The sequence below is a fragment of the Pelophylax lessonae genome, assembly GCF_965119305.1.
Source record: "Pelophylax lessonae genome assembly, chromosome: 1".
Taxonomy (NCBI): Eukaryota; Metazoa; Chordata; class Amphibia; order Anura; family Ranidae; genus Pelophylax; species Pelophylax lessonae.
Window position 1 is genome coordinate 112303119 of NC_138768.1, and position 12614 is coordinate 112315732.

Here is a 12614-nt window from a genome sequence, read left to right on the forward strand (position 1 = left end):
CAAAAGGCATGTGTTCTGTTATGATGAAGATAATGTTTGTCTATTCTATCTGTTCTATCACATTTTAGAATTAAATAATTTGAACTCTTCACCATTATTTTTGTATTTTCACACCAAAGATCTAACTATTGATATGACCCTTTATTCTTGTATGAATTAATGTCTAAAACATATTTTTCAGGTTATGCACAATATTAAACATGTTAACAAATTCAGATAGGCCATTTTTTATTTTCAATTTTCTTTATTTTTTGGATCTCAGCAAAAAAAAAACAAAGCAAACATTAATACTTTCCGTATAATAAACTAAACATAAAAAAGGTCCATTTGGACAAAATTAAACTAGAAACTGGCAAACAGGGGTAAAATAAATAATAGGGGGTTACAAAAATTAAAGTTGCTGGTAACTGAAATCAGGTTGCCATGAGGGCAGGTTTGGATCCTGCTGGCCATATTGCCACTGGCCATGTGGCATTTGGCGAGGTGGTGGGTGTTGTGGAGGTGGAGGTGGAGGTGGAGGGCACGGGTGCTCCTGGCATGCATGGCTGTGCTCAGTAAGTATGCCGTTTTCTGCGTTTTGCAGCACATCCAGAATAATTTTTCTGGCATACTGACACTGCCTGAGGTCCACCTTATCTAAAATTTTTGCCGTCATGTTGCCGAAGGACTCATTGGCCTCCGGTTTCCGACGTAGGGCTATGGTGGCCTCCTGGATAAACTCGTCTGTGATATCATCCACGTGCTTCCTCTTTTGCCTCCGTTTGGCAGGAGGAGGTGGTGGTGGAAAGAGTTCCACAGGCTCCCCAGGCTCCGCAGGCTCCCCAGGCTCCTGGCTGCAACCTGGCTCCTCCTCAGTGACACTTCCCTGTTGATGAAATGAACAATTGATTAGAATGTTATAGTGTATATAAAAATGCATGTTTGTTATATTATTGTGAACAAATAGCAGACTTTACATACAGTGGCATATCTAGGGTCTCCAGTGCCCTTGTTGAGGAGCTGTATTTGGCAACAACCCCCCCCCCCCCCAAGATCAATGTAAAACTGTAACCCACCCCCCCAAAAAAAAATTAAAGGGCATTAAAAGTTTCTAATTTGCCCCTTGTTTGCCCAGTGTAGAGCTCTCTAGTGGGCAATCATTGTCTCAGGTGTGAAAAAGAAAGAGAGGGTTGAGAGCTAGAGAGAGGGAGAGAAAGAGGGGGTGTGAGAGAGAGAGGAGGGGGTTGCAGAGAGAGAGGGGCCTGAACTTGCAGAGGACTTGATGTAGGGCATTGAGGGTGAAGCAGTGCAGGGAAACATGAATAAGGAAGCCACCTGCCTTGCTGACCCAGAGTGAGAGACCAGAGACATGGAAGCAAGGATGGATGGATCATTTGCAGGAGCTGTTAGTTTTGTATTAAAAAAGGTTGAGCCAGAGGAATGCTGAGGCTACAGCAGTGTTTGTTAGGACCAGAGGTGTGCTGGGGATGCAGCAGTGTTTGTAAGACCAGAGGTGTGCTGGGGATGCAGTGAGAGGCAGTCTCAGTCTCCTGGTCTTTTGGCTCAGCTGCTCTCAATGTTTTACACCTGCATGAAGCAGCTCTCAATGTTTTACACCTGCATGAAGCAGCTCTCAATGTTTTACACCTGCATGAAGCAGCTCTCAATGTTTTACACCTGCATGAATCCGCCTGCAAACTGGGGGTTCTGGGGTGTGCAGGCTGAGTGGATTGTTAAAATAAACAATAAAACAATGCCAATGTTTTTGTGACCCACCCCCCTTGGCCTGCGCCCCTGGCGGTTGCCTGTCATGCCAACCCCTTGCTATGCCCGTTTACATAAAGGGTCAATTATGGTTTAGCTTATAATTTTGTTACATGATTACATTTTAGCAGACAATATATTGTGAAATGCCATACCTGAGTAAAACTCTCCTCCAGGAAATCCTCATCCTGGCTTGGATCTACCGACACTGAGCCCTCTGCCGAAGTAGAAGGCAGTGTAGAAATTGACGGCCTGGATTCCATGGTGTCTGCCAGGAACCGCATGTTATCAAAGTACCACAGCCGTGGTACATGTACATTCCGTGCCCCTGCTCCAGACTGGGTGGAATCTTCTATTTTTTTTAACTCCCGCCTGTAGGCAGTGCGAATACTGTTTATTTTTTTGCGGATATACTCAAAATTTGCCCCAGGACAGACGGGCTTGTAGAAGGCCACCAAATGTTCCATGGCCTGTTTTCTGAGTTTTCTATTTTTATAATCTGCGGACTTGACTTGCCACAAACAGGGCAGTTGCCTGAACTCATCAATAAAACTTATTAAAAAGTTGTGGGTGGTGAAATTGTCCACCATATTGCAGGACAGTATATGCCTGCAAGACACAAAACAACACAAAACATATTAAAATAGCATGTATTTTGGCACATAATAAAGATATTCCTAATAAAAGCTGTATAGGGCCCAAAACACACACTTTCTATTAAAAGAGTCGTACCTTTGTTTGTGGGGAAAAGTCGTGATTCGCCGCTCGATCGTGCTCCAACTCTCGATATGTCCGCTAGCGAATCGTCGGCCGAACGATCTGGCGTCCTTTAAATACAGCGCAGGCGTCAACTCCTCCTCCAGTGGCGGGCTTGTGCAGGGGTGTGTACGTGCCGAAGATCAGGCCTACATGCGACACTCACACCTGAGGCAGTGGAATAATCATTGTTTAATTAGGAACCATGTCTCAACAATCTGGGAGCTCAATTAGTGGGGGCCGAAGTGATTGGGCCACCCGAAAATCAAGGGCTACACCCATGTCAAAGCCAGAAATGGTGGAGATGGTCTCCATTTTAGAAAAAATGGATTACGATGGAAAGTTGGCAAATTACGATCGGCCCAATGCCAGGAAAGATGGCATCATGGACAAGGTGGTGGCCTGTTTGGTCAAAAAATTCGGTGTCGAGCGATCGAAAGATCAGATTCGGAAACGGTTGTCTGACCTCAAACACCGTGAGCAGGATCAGCTTTCCCAAATCCATCGGATTTTGAAAAAAAGTAAGTTTTATTTTTTCTTTATTTTTTTAATCATGCAATATGTTTTTTATAATTTTGTGTATGTTGTATTAACATGTCTAGATTATAATGTCTATGTAAAAAGTTAGATTACTCATTTTAGTTGTCATGTCGTGATTTGATCGATCTATTGTTGATGTTTTAGTATATGACATTAAAAGTCAGGAAGCCAAAGTTAAAAATATATGTATTGTGTTGCAACGAACGTTCTTTCCTGCACGAATCTTCTCAGCAAACATTCCTATTAATCACAGATTATTATTCAAACCTTTAAATAGGAGAAAAACGTAAACTCCGTGCCAAACTATGGGAAAGGAGGAGGAGAGGTCTGGCAGCTCCATCGGCAGTTGCCGAACAAGATGAGGACATGGGCACAGAAGGTGGCACAGATTCCACTAAAGGTAATTGGTTCCTATGCACTGTCAAACATTAATGTACCATATTTTTCGTAGATAACCATGTACATGTCTTCATATTTGTTACTAAAAGAGCTATCAAGCAGGGAACCATGTCCTAACAAATGTACCTCTTGTGACTTTTATGATATGGCCAATGTTTTGTATTATGTAGATGAAGACATTATTCCGCAAATAATCCTGGTGGAGCCAACAAGTGATGAGACACCAGAGCAACAAGAAGGTTGGTAGTCACAGATTTTTGTGTAGTGGTATCATAGAAATATGTGTATTTGCAATGATTGTTTAACCTTATATTCTTGTATTCCCTTACAAATTTACATTGCAGATGTTGCATCATGCCAGGATGTGGCATCCCCAGCCAGGTCAGAAGCCCGATCTCCTGGCAACTTGCCAAGCAGCATGGAAGCCAGTTCCGAAACTGTGGAGGAACCAGGACCAAGTGTCCAAGAGCCAATTGTGTGCCCACGTAGGTTTTTTCAGAATGATTTTTATCAGTGTTATTTTTAGCCTCCAATTTACAACACTAGTTCCCTATGGGAGCCTCTTTATTTGAATGGAAGTCGCACCGTAAGTCGGATCAGGATGCTCTGACTTGCGGGGCCACTTGCGTTGTGAAGATTTTTGAGGGGGAACTACACCCAAAAATTGAACAACCCACCGTGGGTGTCCCCCCAAGTTCACAACCAGGCCTTTTGTGTGTGGTATTGAGTTTGAGGGTATGCCCACAACAAAAAGACAGCGTGGGTTACCCCCAAAACCCCTACCAGACCCTTATACAAGCATGCAGCTTGTCAGGCCAGGAAAGAGAACGAGCAAGCGGACCAAACACCCCCTGGACCACAGCAGGACACATGCCCTCAACATGGGGGGGTTTTGTTGCTTTGGGCCAGGGGGCCTCTGCACCGCACACCCAAAAGCACCTTACTCCCATGTAGAGGAGGACAAGAGCCTCATCCCCACAACCCTGTCTGGTGGTTTTGGGGGGTCATGCGGCCAGGGGGTTCCTAGGACTTTGGAAGCAACCTTTAACAAAGGGTGGCCCCCAGATCCCAGACCCCAATCCCTATGTGAATGGGTATGGGGTACATAGTACCCCTACACATTAACCACATAAATGGAAGTGTATGTGAATAACGACAGGAGACGTTTATGAAATGTTCTTAAATATCTTCATCCGGTCTTCTCCACTCTGCTCTTTGGATCTTCTCCTCTCCACTCTTCTGCTGTCCAATCTTCTGCTCTTATGTTGTCTGCTCTTTTGCCCTAGGCTCTTCTTCTTCCTCCTGTCCTCCTCCAATGCTGTTGCCGTGCATTCTGCCCGTCTCTGGTCTCTGCATCTTAATATATATACATTACAACCATGCCCTCACAATGACGTCATCATGCGTTCACACCCCTAATGAATATATAGTAAGCTCAGGAGACCGGCAGAATCATCAGCAACAGCATCGGAGGAGGACAGGAGGAAGAAGAAGAGCCTAGGGCAAAAGAGCATAAGAACAGGGTAGGTATTAACTCGAGAGGAATTTAAGATTACCTGGACACCAAATGTTTCTCTATTATTATGACCTCATGTAGGTGATTCACATTGACTCATTTTTTTTTAATTTTTACAGACCATGTTTTACATAGTTGCACATTAGCCAAATTGACCCGTGAGGCTCTCCAATACTGCGCAGACCTGGAACAAATAAAGGAGACTGCAACGGCATTACAAATCAAAATGCGCAATTTTGTGGACATGATTGGCAAATTTTAAGCCACAATTTTACTAGGTTTTTAATGTTTGTATTGGGATGTTCCTGATGTTACAAATTTTTTATAATGTTTTAGGGCATTTTAATTACACTCAGATGTTAAAGAGTGTACCCAAGTTTGGGAAAAGCACTTTACAACACCCTAACCCTAACCCTAACCCTAACCCTAACCCTAACCCTGTGAATGTTTGATACTAAAACGTTTTTACATTCAACAATGTGTGTTCAATTCTTTATTAGACTTTCGTTGGGGGGTCGAGGTCTAAAGCTGTGTAAAGAAGCACTAAATGTATGATGGCTGTCCTATTCCCATATTTACATGTTAATGAAAGCATTTTGGTCACTGCCATATGCGAGTTGCTGGAGGTGTCAATGAAATGTTAAAGATACCCCCAGTTTTAACGCATATCACAGTGCGATCTGACATTTCACACAGGATCGGATCACACAAGTTTGAACGATTGTGCGATCCTATCCTGATGCGGCTGAATAAATGCATCATGTGCGACTTTTGTGCGAGTGCAGTGCGAATTGAGCCATACAAACTGTATAGCTGATTTTCGCATGAACATCTGATCGCATGTAATAAAGGAGCAGTGCGCTACGATATTACATGCCATCAGATGTGCAGTGTGAATTGAGACATACACTTTGTATGGCTACATTCGCACTGAACACGCATACAAGTCGCACATGACCCTTTATTTCTGATGTATCTGGATTGGATCGCACAGTGCTTAACACTTGTGGAATACAATCCTGTGGAAAAAGTAAGTGGCGGGTCACCCTTATGCAATGCTGGAAGGCTGCAAAGTCGCAGACTTCCCGCATCGCATAAGTGTGACTCAACACTCAAGGTACTAGCAGTCCTAGGATTCAATATGGCATTGATATTGCCAGTAGCAATCAGTGTAGGGAGATCAGTGTAATCTATAGTGTATTGCTTGTTCGTTGCTCTAGTTCACTTTCCATTACCTATATATATAACACTTTGAGATGAACAATGATCAAGTTTCACATAACACTGACATATCCTAACATTGGTGGGCAGTGAGAAGGATGTCATAAATGAACACAACATAACAGGTGTAGGTACTTTGTTAATACCCTAATGTATTATATGAAATATATAGTATGGGCAACTTCTGGACAATGAACACCAATGTAAGGTGACATTAGATGAACCTTGGGTGTGACCTAGTTCTCAATGTGACAGGGTTTGTGTACATTTTGTGGGGTGCAGAAGGCCCTTGTATTTACACCACTGGCTAAAAAATAACACATGGCCATCATCACTTTGGATCAGCTGGTGAGAGACTACAGTCAAGAAACACACTGATGAATGTATTAACCCTTCCAAAGTCACACATATATAACACATGATTAACCCAAATAATTGTGTTTGGCATATGTGCCCAAATGATTATAATCCACAATACAGAATCATTGCAATTTTTGTTTAATGTGTTGAAAAATAATATATCTCTGACATTTATCTTGTGTGTCCAATCTTTAACAAGATTAATGGGTGTGTGACAGTGATTGCTGCCAGGACACAGCTCCTCTCCCCACGAAATAGTCCAGATATTCCTGGCGGATCTGACGGGCCCTGTGTGATGCCAATGCTGACCGTCCAACTTCCATTGACGTCATGGACTCCACTTGGTTAGAAGGTTGGGCCTCTCCACTTGTACCTGGCATAGCAGGGTCAGTATCCAGTTGCTGCAATACATAATTTTGTGCATTCCTGCGTAGGAAGTTGTGCAAAATGCAGCAACACAAGACCACATTATCCACTTTGTACAGTGCCAGGTTTATGGACGTCAGGAATATCCGGAACCGGTTGGCCATTATCCCGAAGGCATTCTCCACAACTCTGCGAGCTCTGGACAACCGGTAGTTGTAAATCCTTTGGTCTGGGGTGAGGTTCCTCTGAGGGTAGGGCTTCATGAGATGCTCCCCAAGCGCAAAAGCCTCATCTGCGATAAACACAAAGCTCATACCCTCAACAGTTTGCTCCCTGGATGGCAGGTTCAGAGTGCCGTTCTTTAGACGACGAGCGAACTCCGTCTGATCAATAACTCCCCCATCCGAATTGCGGCCATTTTTGCCAATATCCAAAAAAATAAACTCATAGTTTGCATTAACTATGGCTAGCATGACTATACTAAAAAAAACCTTTATAATTATAATAAAATGTGCCGGAATTCGGAGGGGGGACAATGCGGACGTGCTTCCCATCAATAGCACCCCCACAATTGGGAAAATTCCACTTCTCCAGAAATTGATCAGAAATCTCCAGCCATTGCTCTGCGTTTGAAGGAAACTGTGGGGAAAAAATAAAAAAAAATAAAAAAAATAAAATTAGTGCTTGAGCACATCACATTATTAATTACACACACAGTTGTCTGTTAAATGCTTATGCAACTTGCTAAAAAAATATACAACAGGAAGGCAAAGGTTTGGATATGGGGATGTAACATCTACATACATTTCTTTTCAACCTCCTATTGTTCTTATATTGTAAAGGGCCATACACACTAGAAGATTCTCTGAAGACTTTTTCGTGCAGATTTAACTTTTCTATGTAGTGCAAGGGCCTACCAGATTGCATAGGATTTGAAAGTGTTTGTTGGACCTCATATTATTTGGTTTTGGTAAATCGGAAGGATAAATTGTTCTGACAATCTTCTAGTGTGTATGGCCCATTATACTCACCAGCTAGAGCTGAGATTTACAAACTACGGCCCTCCAGCTGTTGCAGAACTACACATCCCATGAGGCCTTGTAATTCTCTGACATTCACAGACATGACTAGGCATGATGGAAATTGAAGTTCGTGAACAACTGGTGGGCCATAGTTTGAAGACCTCTGAACTTGAGCTTTGGTATATGCTGACTTTGAGATTTAGCATGTGGGTGGGGGATGGGTAAGTAAAACTGGGCATTTATACATCAATTAGGGCTTGTGGTCAGTGAAGGTTTTAACATCATTACATAAACATACAGAATCATAGGTGGGAATGGATGGACTGATGTATTTTAGATAAATCATTAACTAGGTACTAAAACATTGGCCAAGGAATAATTGTTTGAGGGAAAGCAATAAAATGACCCAAATTCAAAATACTGTTAACAGGCAATGCGTTTAGGGACACATAGGAGAGAATGGTGGGGTGGTTAGTGGGTAATTTTACAAATGGTTAAAGATAATCTACATCTTTACTACTATGTGCATGCGGACAGAGGGTAGTTTACAAATAATGGCCTGTGTCAATTGCTGTACATCCAAAAACATCATAATTCGGGTGAAACTAGTAATACATGTAATGTAATGTAAAAAATCAAACATACCTTGATATAGTCCTTCTGCAAGACCTTGATGATGGCAGAGCAGGTCTCAGGGATGATGACTCCAAGAGCTTGGGGGGAGATGCCTGTGGTGAACTTCAGATCCTGCAGGCTTCTCCCTGTTGCAAGATACCTCAACGTCGCAATTAACCTTTGCTCAGGAGTAATTGCAAGCCGCATACAAGTATCCTGCTTCAGAATATAGGGGGACACCAGGGCAAGAAGACGGTAAAAGATGGGATCCGTCATCCTCAAATAATTCCTGAAGTCATCAGGATTATTTTCCTGGAGCTCCCTCAGCAAGGACATATGAGAAAATTGATCACGGTTAAGCAACCAATTTTTCGTCCAGGAGGTCCGCTTCTTCTTCCTATTGCTCGTACGTCGTCTCAGAGCCAAAACTCCAACACTAACGACAGCAACGGACGAATTCACGGTCGCCATAATAAATTCTCGAACGATGTCTCGGAAAATAGCGAAATGTCGTCAACCAAACAAATGCTACCGAAATCAGCGCGAGATGCCCAGAAGGGTCACGGCCAAACACTCACTTCCTCTTTTGTAGCGGCGAACGTGCGTGGAACGTAGTGACGTCATTTTCTGTCGGAAGACAAATGTCCTGGGCAAGTTTGGAGCACTTTTCAACAGACAAACAACAAACACACCAGCCGCGAACATTTGTAGGACGTTCCGTCGGCCGACGATCGGTACGTGTGTACGGGCCTTTAGTCCCCACTAATGATAAGTAGTTGACCAGACTGATGCCCGACCACTATGACAGCCAATCAATGGTCACATGATCGCCGGAGGGGATTATTCTCCCTATTACCTCCTGTGCAACAGCACTCATATTGGCTGGAAAAGGAAGCTGCAGAACTCTTCTGTTTCTCTACACACTTAAAGTGGCTCTTCTGTCATTTTTTTCATCTTTGCAACTATGAAATTGTCTGCCCTTGTTGTTTTACCTTTGGATAATAATACATTTTTTTCTGCCAGTAAATACCTTATACAGACCAGTTCTTTGTTCTTGTCTGGTAAAAAGCCTTGGCTAATGACATCATGCACAGCTCTCTCTCTCTCTCTCTCTCTCTCTCTCACTCTTGTGAGAGTTTGTCAGGAAGGGACATGTTTGAAGGTCTGACGAAGGAGCTGAGCTCCAAAACATGTAACCGCCCACCCGCTCTATTGGACACCAGCCGCTGCATTGACACCCTGCCTTCAGGAAATCTCATGCTGACCAGGCTGAGACACAGACGAAAGGACGCATCTACAGGAAGTGGATCACCGGATGTCCTCATTGCAACCACTCAGCACAGCGGATAGGAAGACTCCAGACAGATCTTTGCTATGCCCATGTCCCATTTACCAAATGTGAGTGCTTTTATACTTTTAACCTAATAAATACTCAGAGCCTACTGCACTTAGAGGCGCCTTGTCTTTTTATCTTTATCAATATTTGTGTGGCCACCATTATTTTCCAGCACTGCCTTAATCCTCTTGGGCATAGAGTTCACCAGAGCTTCGTAGGTTGCCACTGGAGTCTTCCTCCACTCCTGATTGATGACATCACGGAGCTGGTGGATGTTAGAGACCTTGCTCTCTTCAAACTTCCATTTGAGGATGCCCCACAGATGCTCAATAGGGTCTAGGTCTGGAGACATGCTTGGCCAGTCCATCACCTTTACCCTCAGCTTTTTTAGCAAGGCAGTGGTTATCTTGGAGGTGTGCTTGGGGTCATTATCATGTTGGAATACTGCCCTGCAGCCCAGTCTCCGAAGGGAGGGGATCGGCTCTTCAGTATTTCACAGTACATGTTGGCATTCATAATTCCCTCAATGAACTGTAGCTCCCTAGTGTCAGCAGCACTTGTGCAGCTCCAGACAATGACACTCCCACCACCATGCTTGACTGTAGGTAAGACACACATGCTTGACACCATCTGATCCAAATAAGTTTATCTTGGTCTCATCAGACCACAGGACATGGTTCCAGTAATCCATGTCCTTAGTCTGCTTGTCTTCAGCAAATTGTTTGCGGGCTTTCTTGTGCATCATCTTTAGAAGAGGCTTCCTTCTGGGATGACAGCCATGCAGATGAATTTGATGCAGTGTGTGGCGTATGGTCTGAGCACTGACAGGCTGACCCTCCACCACTTCAACCTCTGCAGCAATGATGGCAGCACTCATACGTCTATTTCCCAAAGACAACCTCTGAATATGACGCTGAGCACGTGCACTCAACTTCTTTGGCGGACCGTAGGGAGGTCTGTTCTGAGTGGAACCTATCCTGTTAACCACTTAAGCCCCGGAGGATTTGGCTGCTCAAAAACAAGGCCCTATTTTGCGATTCAGCACTGCGTGACTGTAACGGACAATTGCGCGGTCATGCGACGCTGTACCTAAATTAAATTGATGCCCGTTTTTCCCACCAACAGAGCTTTCTTTTGGTGGTATTTGATCACCTCTGCGATTTTTACTTTTTGAGCTATAGACAAAAAAAAGCAACAATTTTGAAAAAATTATATTTTTCACATTTTTTCATATGAAATTCTCAAAAAAAAAAAAATGTAAAAATCAACATTTTTTAATATTTTAGGCCAATTTGTTTTCTGCTACATATTTTTGGTAAAAAAAAAAATCACAATAAGCGTATTTTGATTGGTTTGCCCAAAAGTTATTGCGTTTACTAACTACAGGAAAGATTTATGTAATTTTTATTTATTTTTTTTAACTTGTAATGGCGGCGATCTGCGATTTTTTTGCAGGACTGCGACATTGCGGCAGACAGACTGACATTTTTGACACTTTTGGGGGAACCAGTGACATTACTACAGTAATTAGTGCTATAAATATGCACTGTTGCTGTAAAAATGACACTGGCAGGGAAGGGGTTAACTTTATTGGCGATCAAGGGGTTAAGTGTGTCCCTAGGGGCGTGATTATAAGTGTCAGGGGGCATGGCTTGTTAGATCATCACAGAGACATACGATCCTACATAGCAGGATCACATAGCCTCAGTGATGATATAAGGGAGAATAACAGACGGCTGTGTTTACATCAGCCGTCTGTCTTTCTCTCTCTCCTGAGCGAGATCCCGAGTGGCTGGTGGACATCGGTGCTGCTGGTCACACGCGCGGGGAAGGCAGGGAACGAGCGGAGGCGGGAGCACGCCGGCGGCGGCGCAGGCTCGTGGGCGAGTGACGTACCCATACGTCACTTTGCCCAGGAGAGGCTGACTGCCACAGTATATAATCGTGCGGCAGTCATGAAGTGGTTAAACCACTTCTTGGTCACCGTGCTGCAGCTCCGTTTCAGTGTCTTGGCAATCTTCTAATACCCTAGGCTATCTTTGTGTAGACCAGCAATTCTTTTTTTCAGATCCTCAGAGAGTTCTTTGCCATTAGGTATCATATTGAACTTCCAGTGACCAGTATGAGAGAGCGAGAGCAATTACACCAAACTGAACATACCTGCTCCCCATTAACACCTGAGACCTTGTAACACTAATGAGTCACATGAAACCAGGGAGGGAAAATGACTAATTGGGCCTAATTTGGACATTTTCTCTTAGGGGTGTACTCACTTTTGTTACCAGTGGTTTAGACATTAATGGCTGTGTGTTGAGTTATTTTGAGGGGGCAGCAAATCTACACTGTTATACAAGCTGTACACTCACTACTTTACATTGTAGCAAAGTGTCATTTCTTCAGTGTTGGCACATGAAAAGGTATAATAAAATATTTACAAAAATGTGAGGAGTGTACTCACTTTTGTGAGATATTGTATATATATACATATATATATATATATATATATATATATATATATATATATATAGATAGATAGATAGATAGATAGATAGATAGATAGATAGATAGATAGATAGATAGATAGATAGATAGATAGATAGATAGATAGATAGATAGATATTTATATATATATATATATATATATATATATATATTATAAGCGTGTTTGCCTCTAAATCCAAGAAGTAAACAGTCAGCAGCTTCAGCTGCCCACAGTTAAAATGGCTGCAGCCAGATTTAG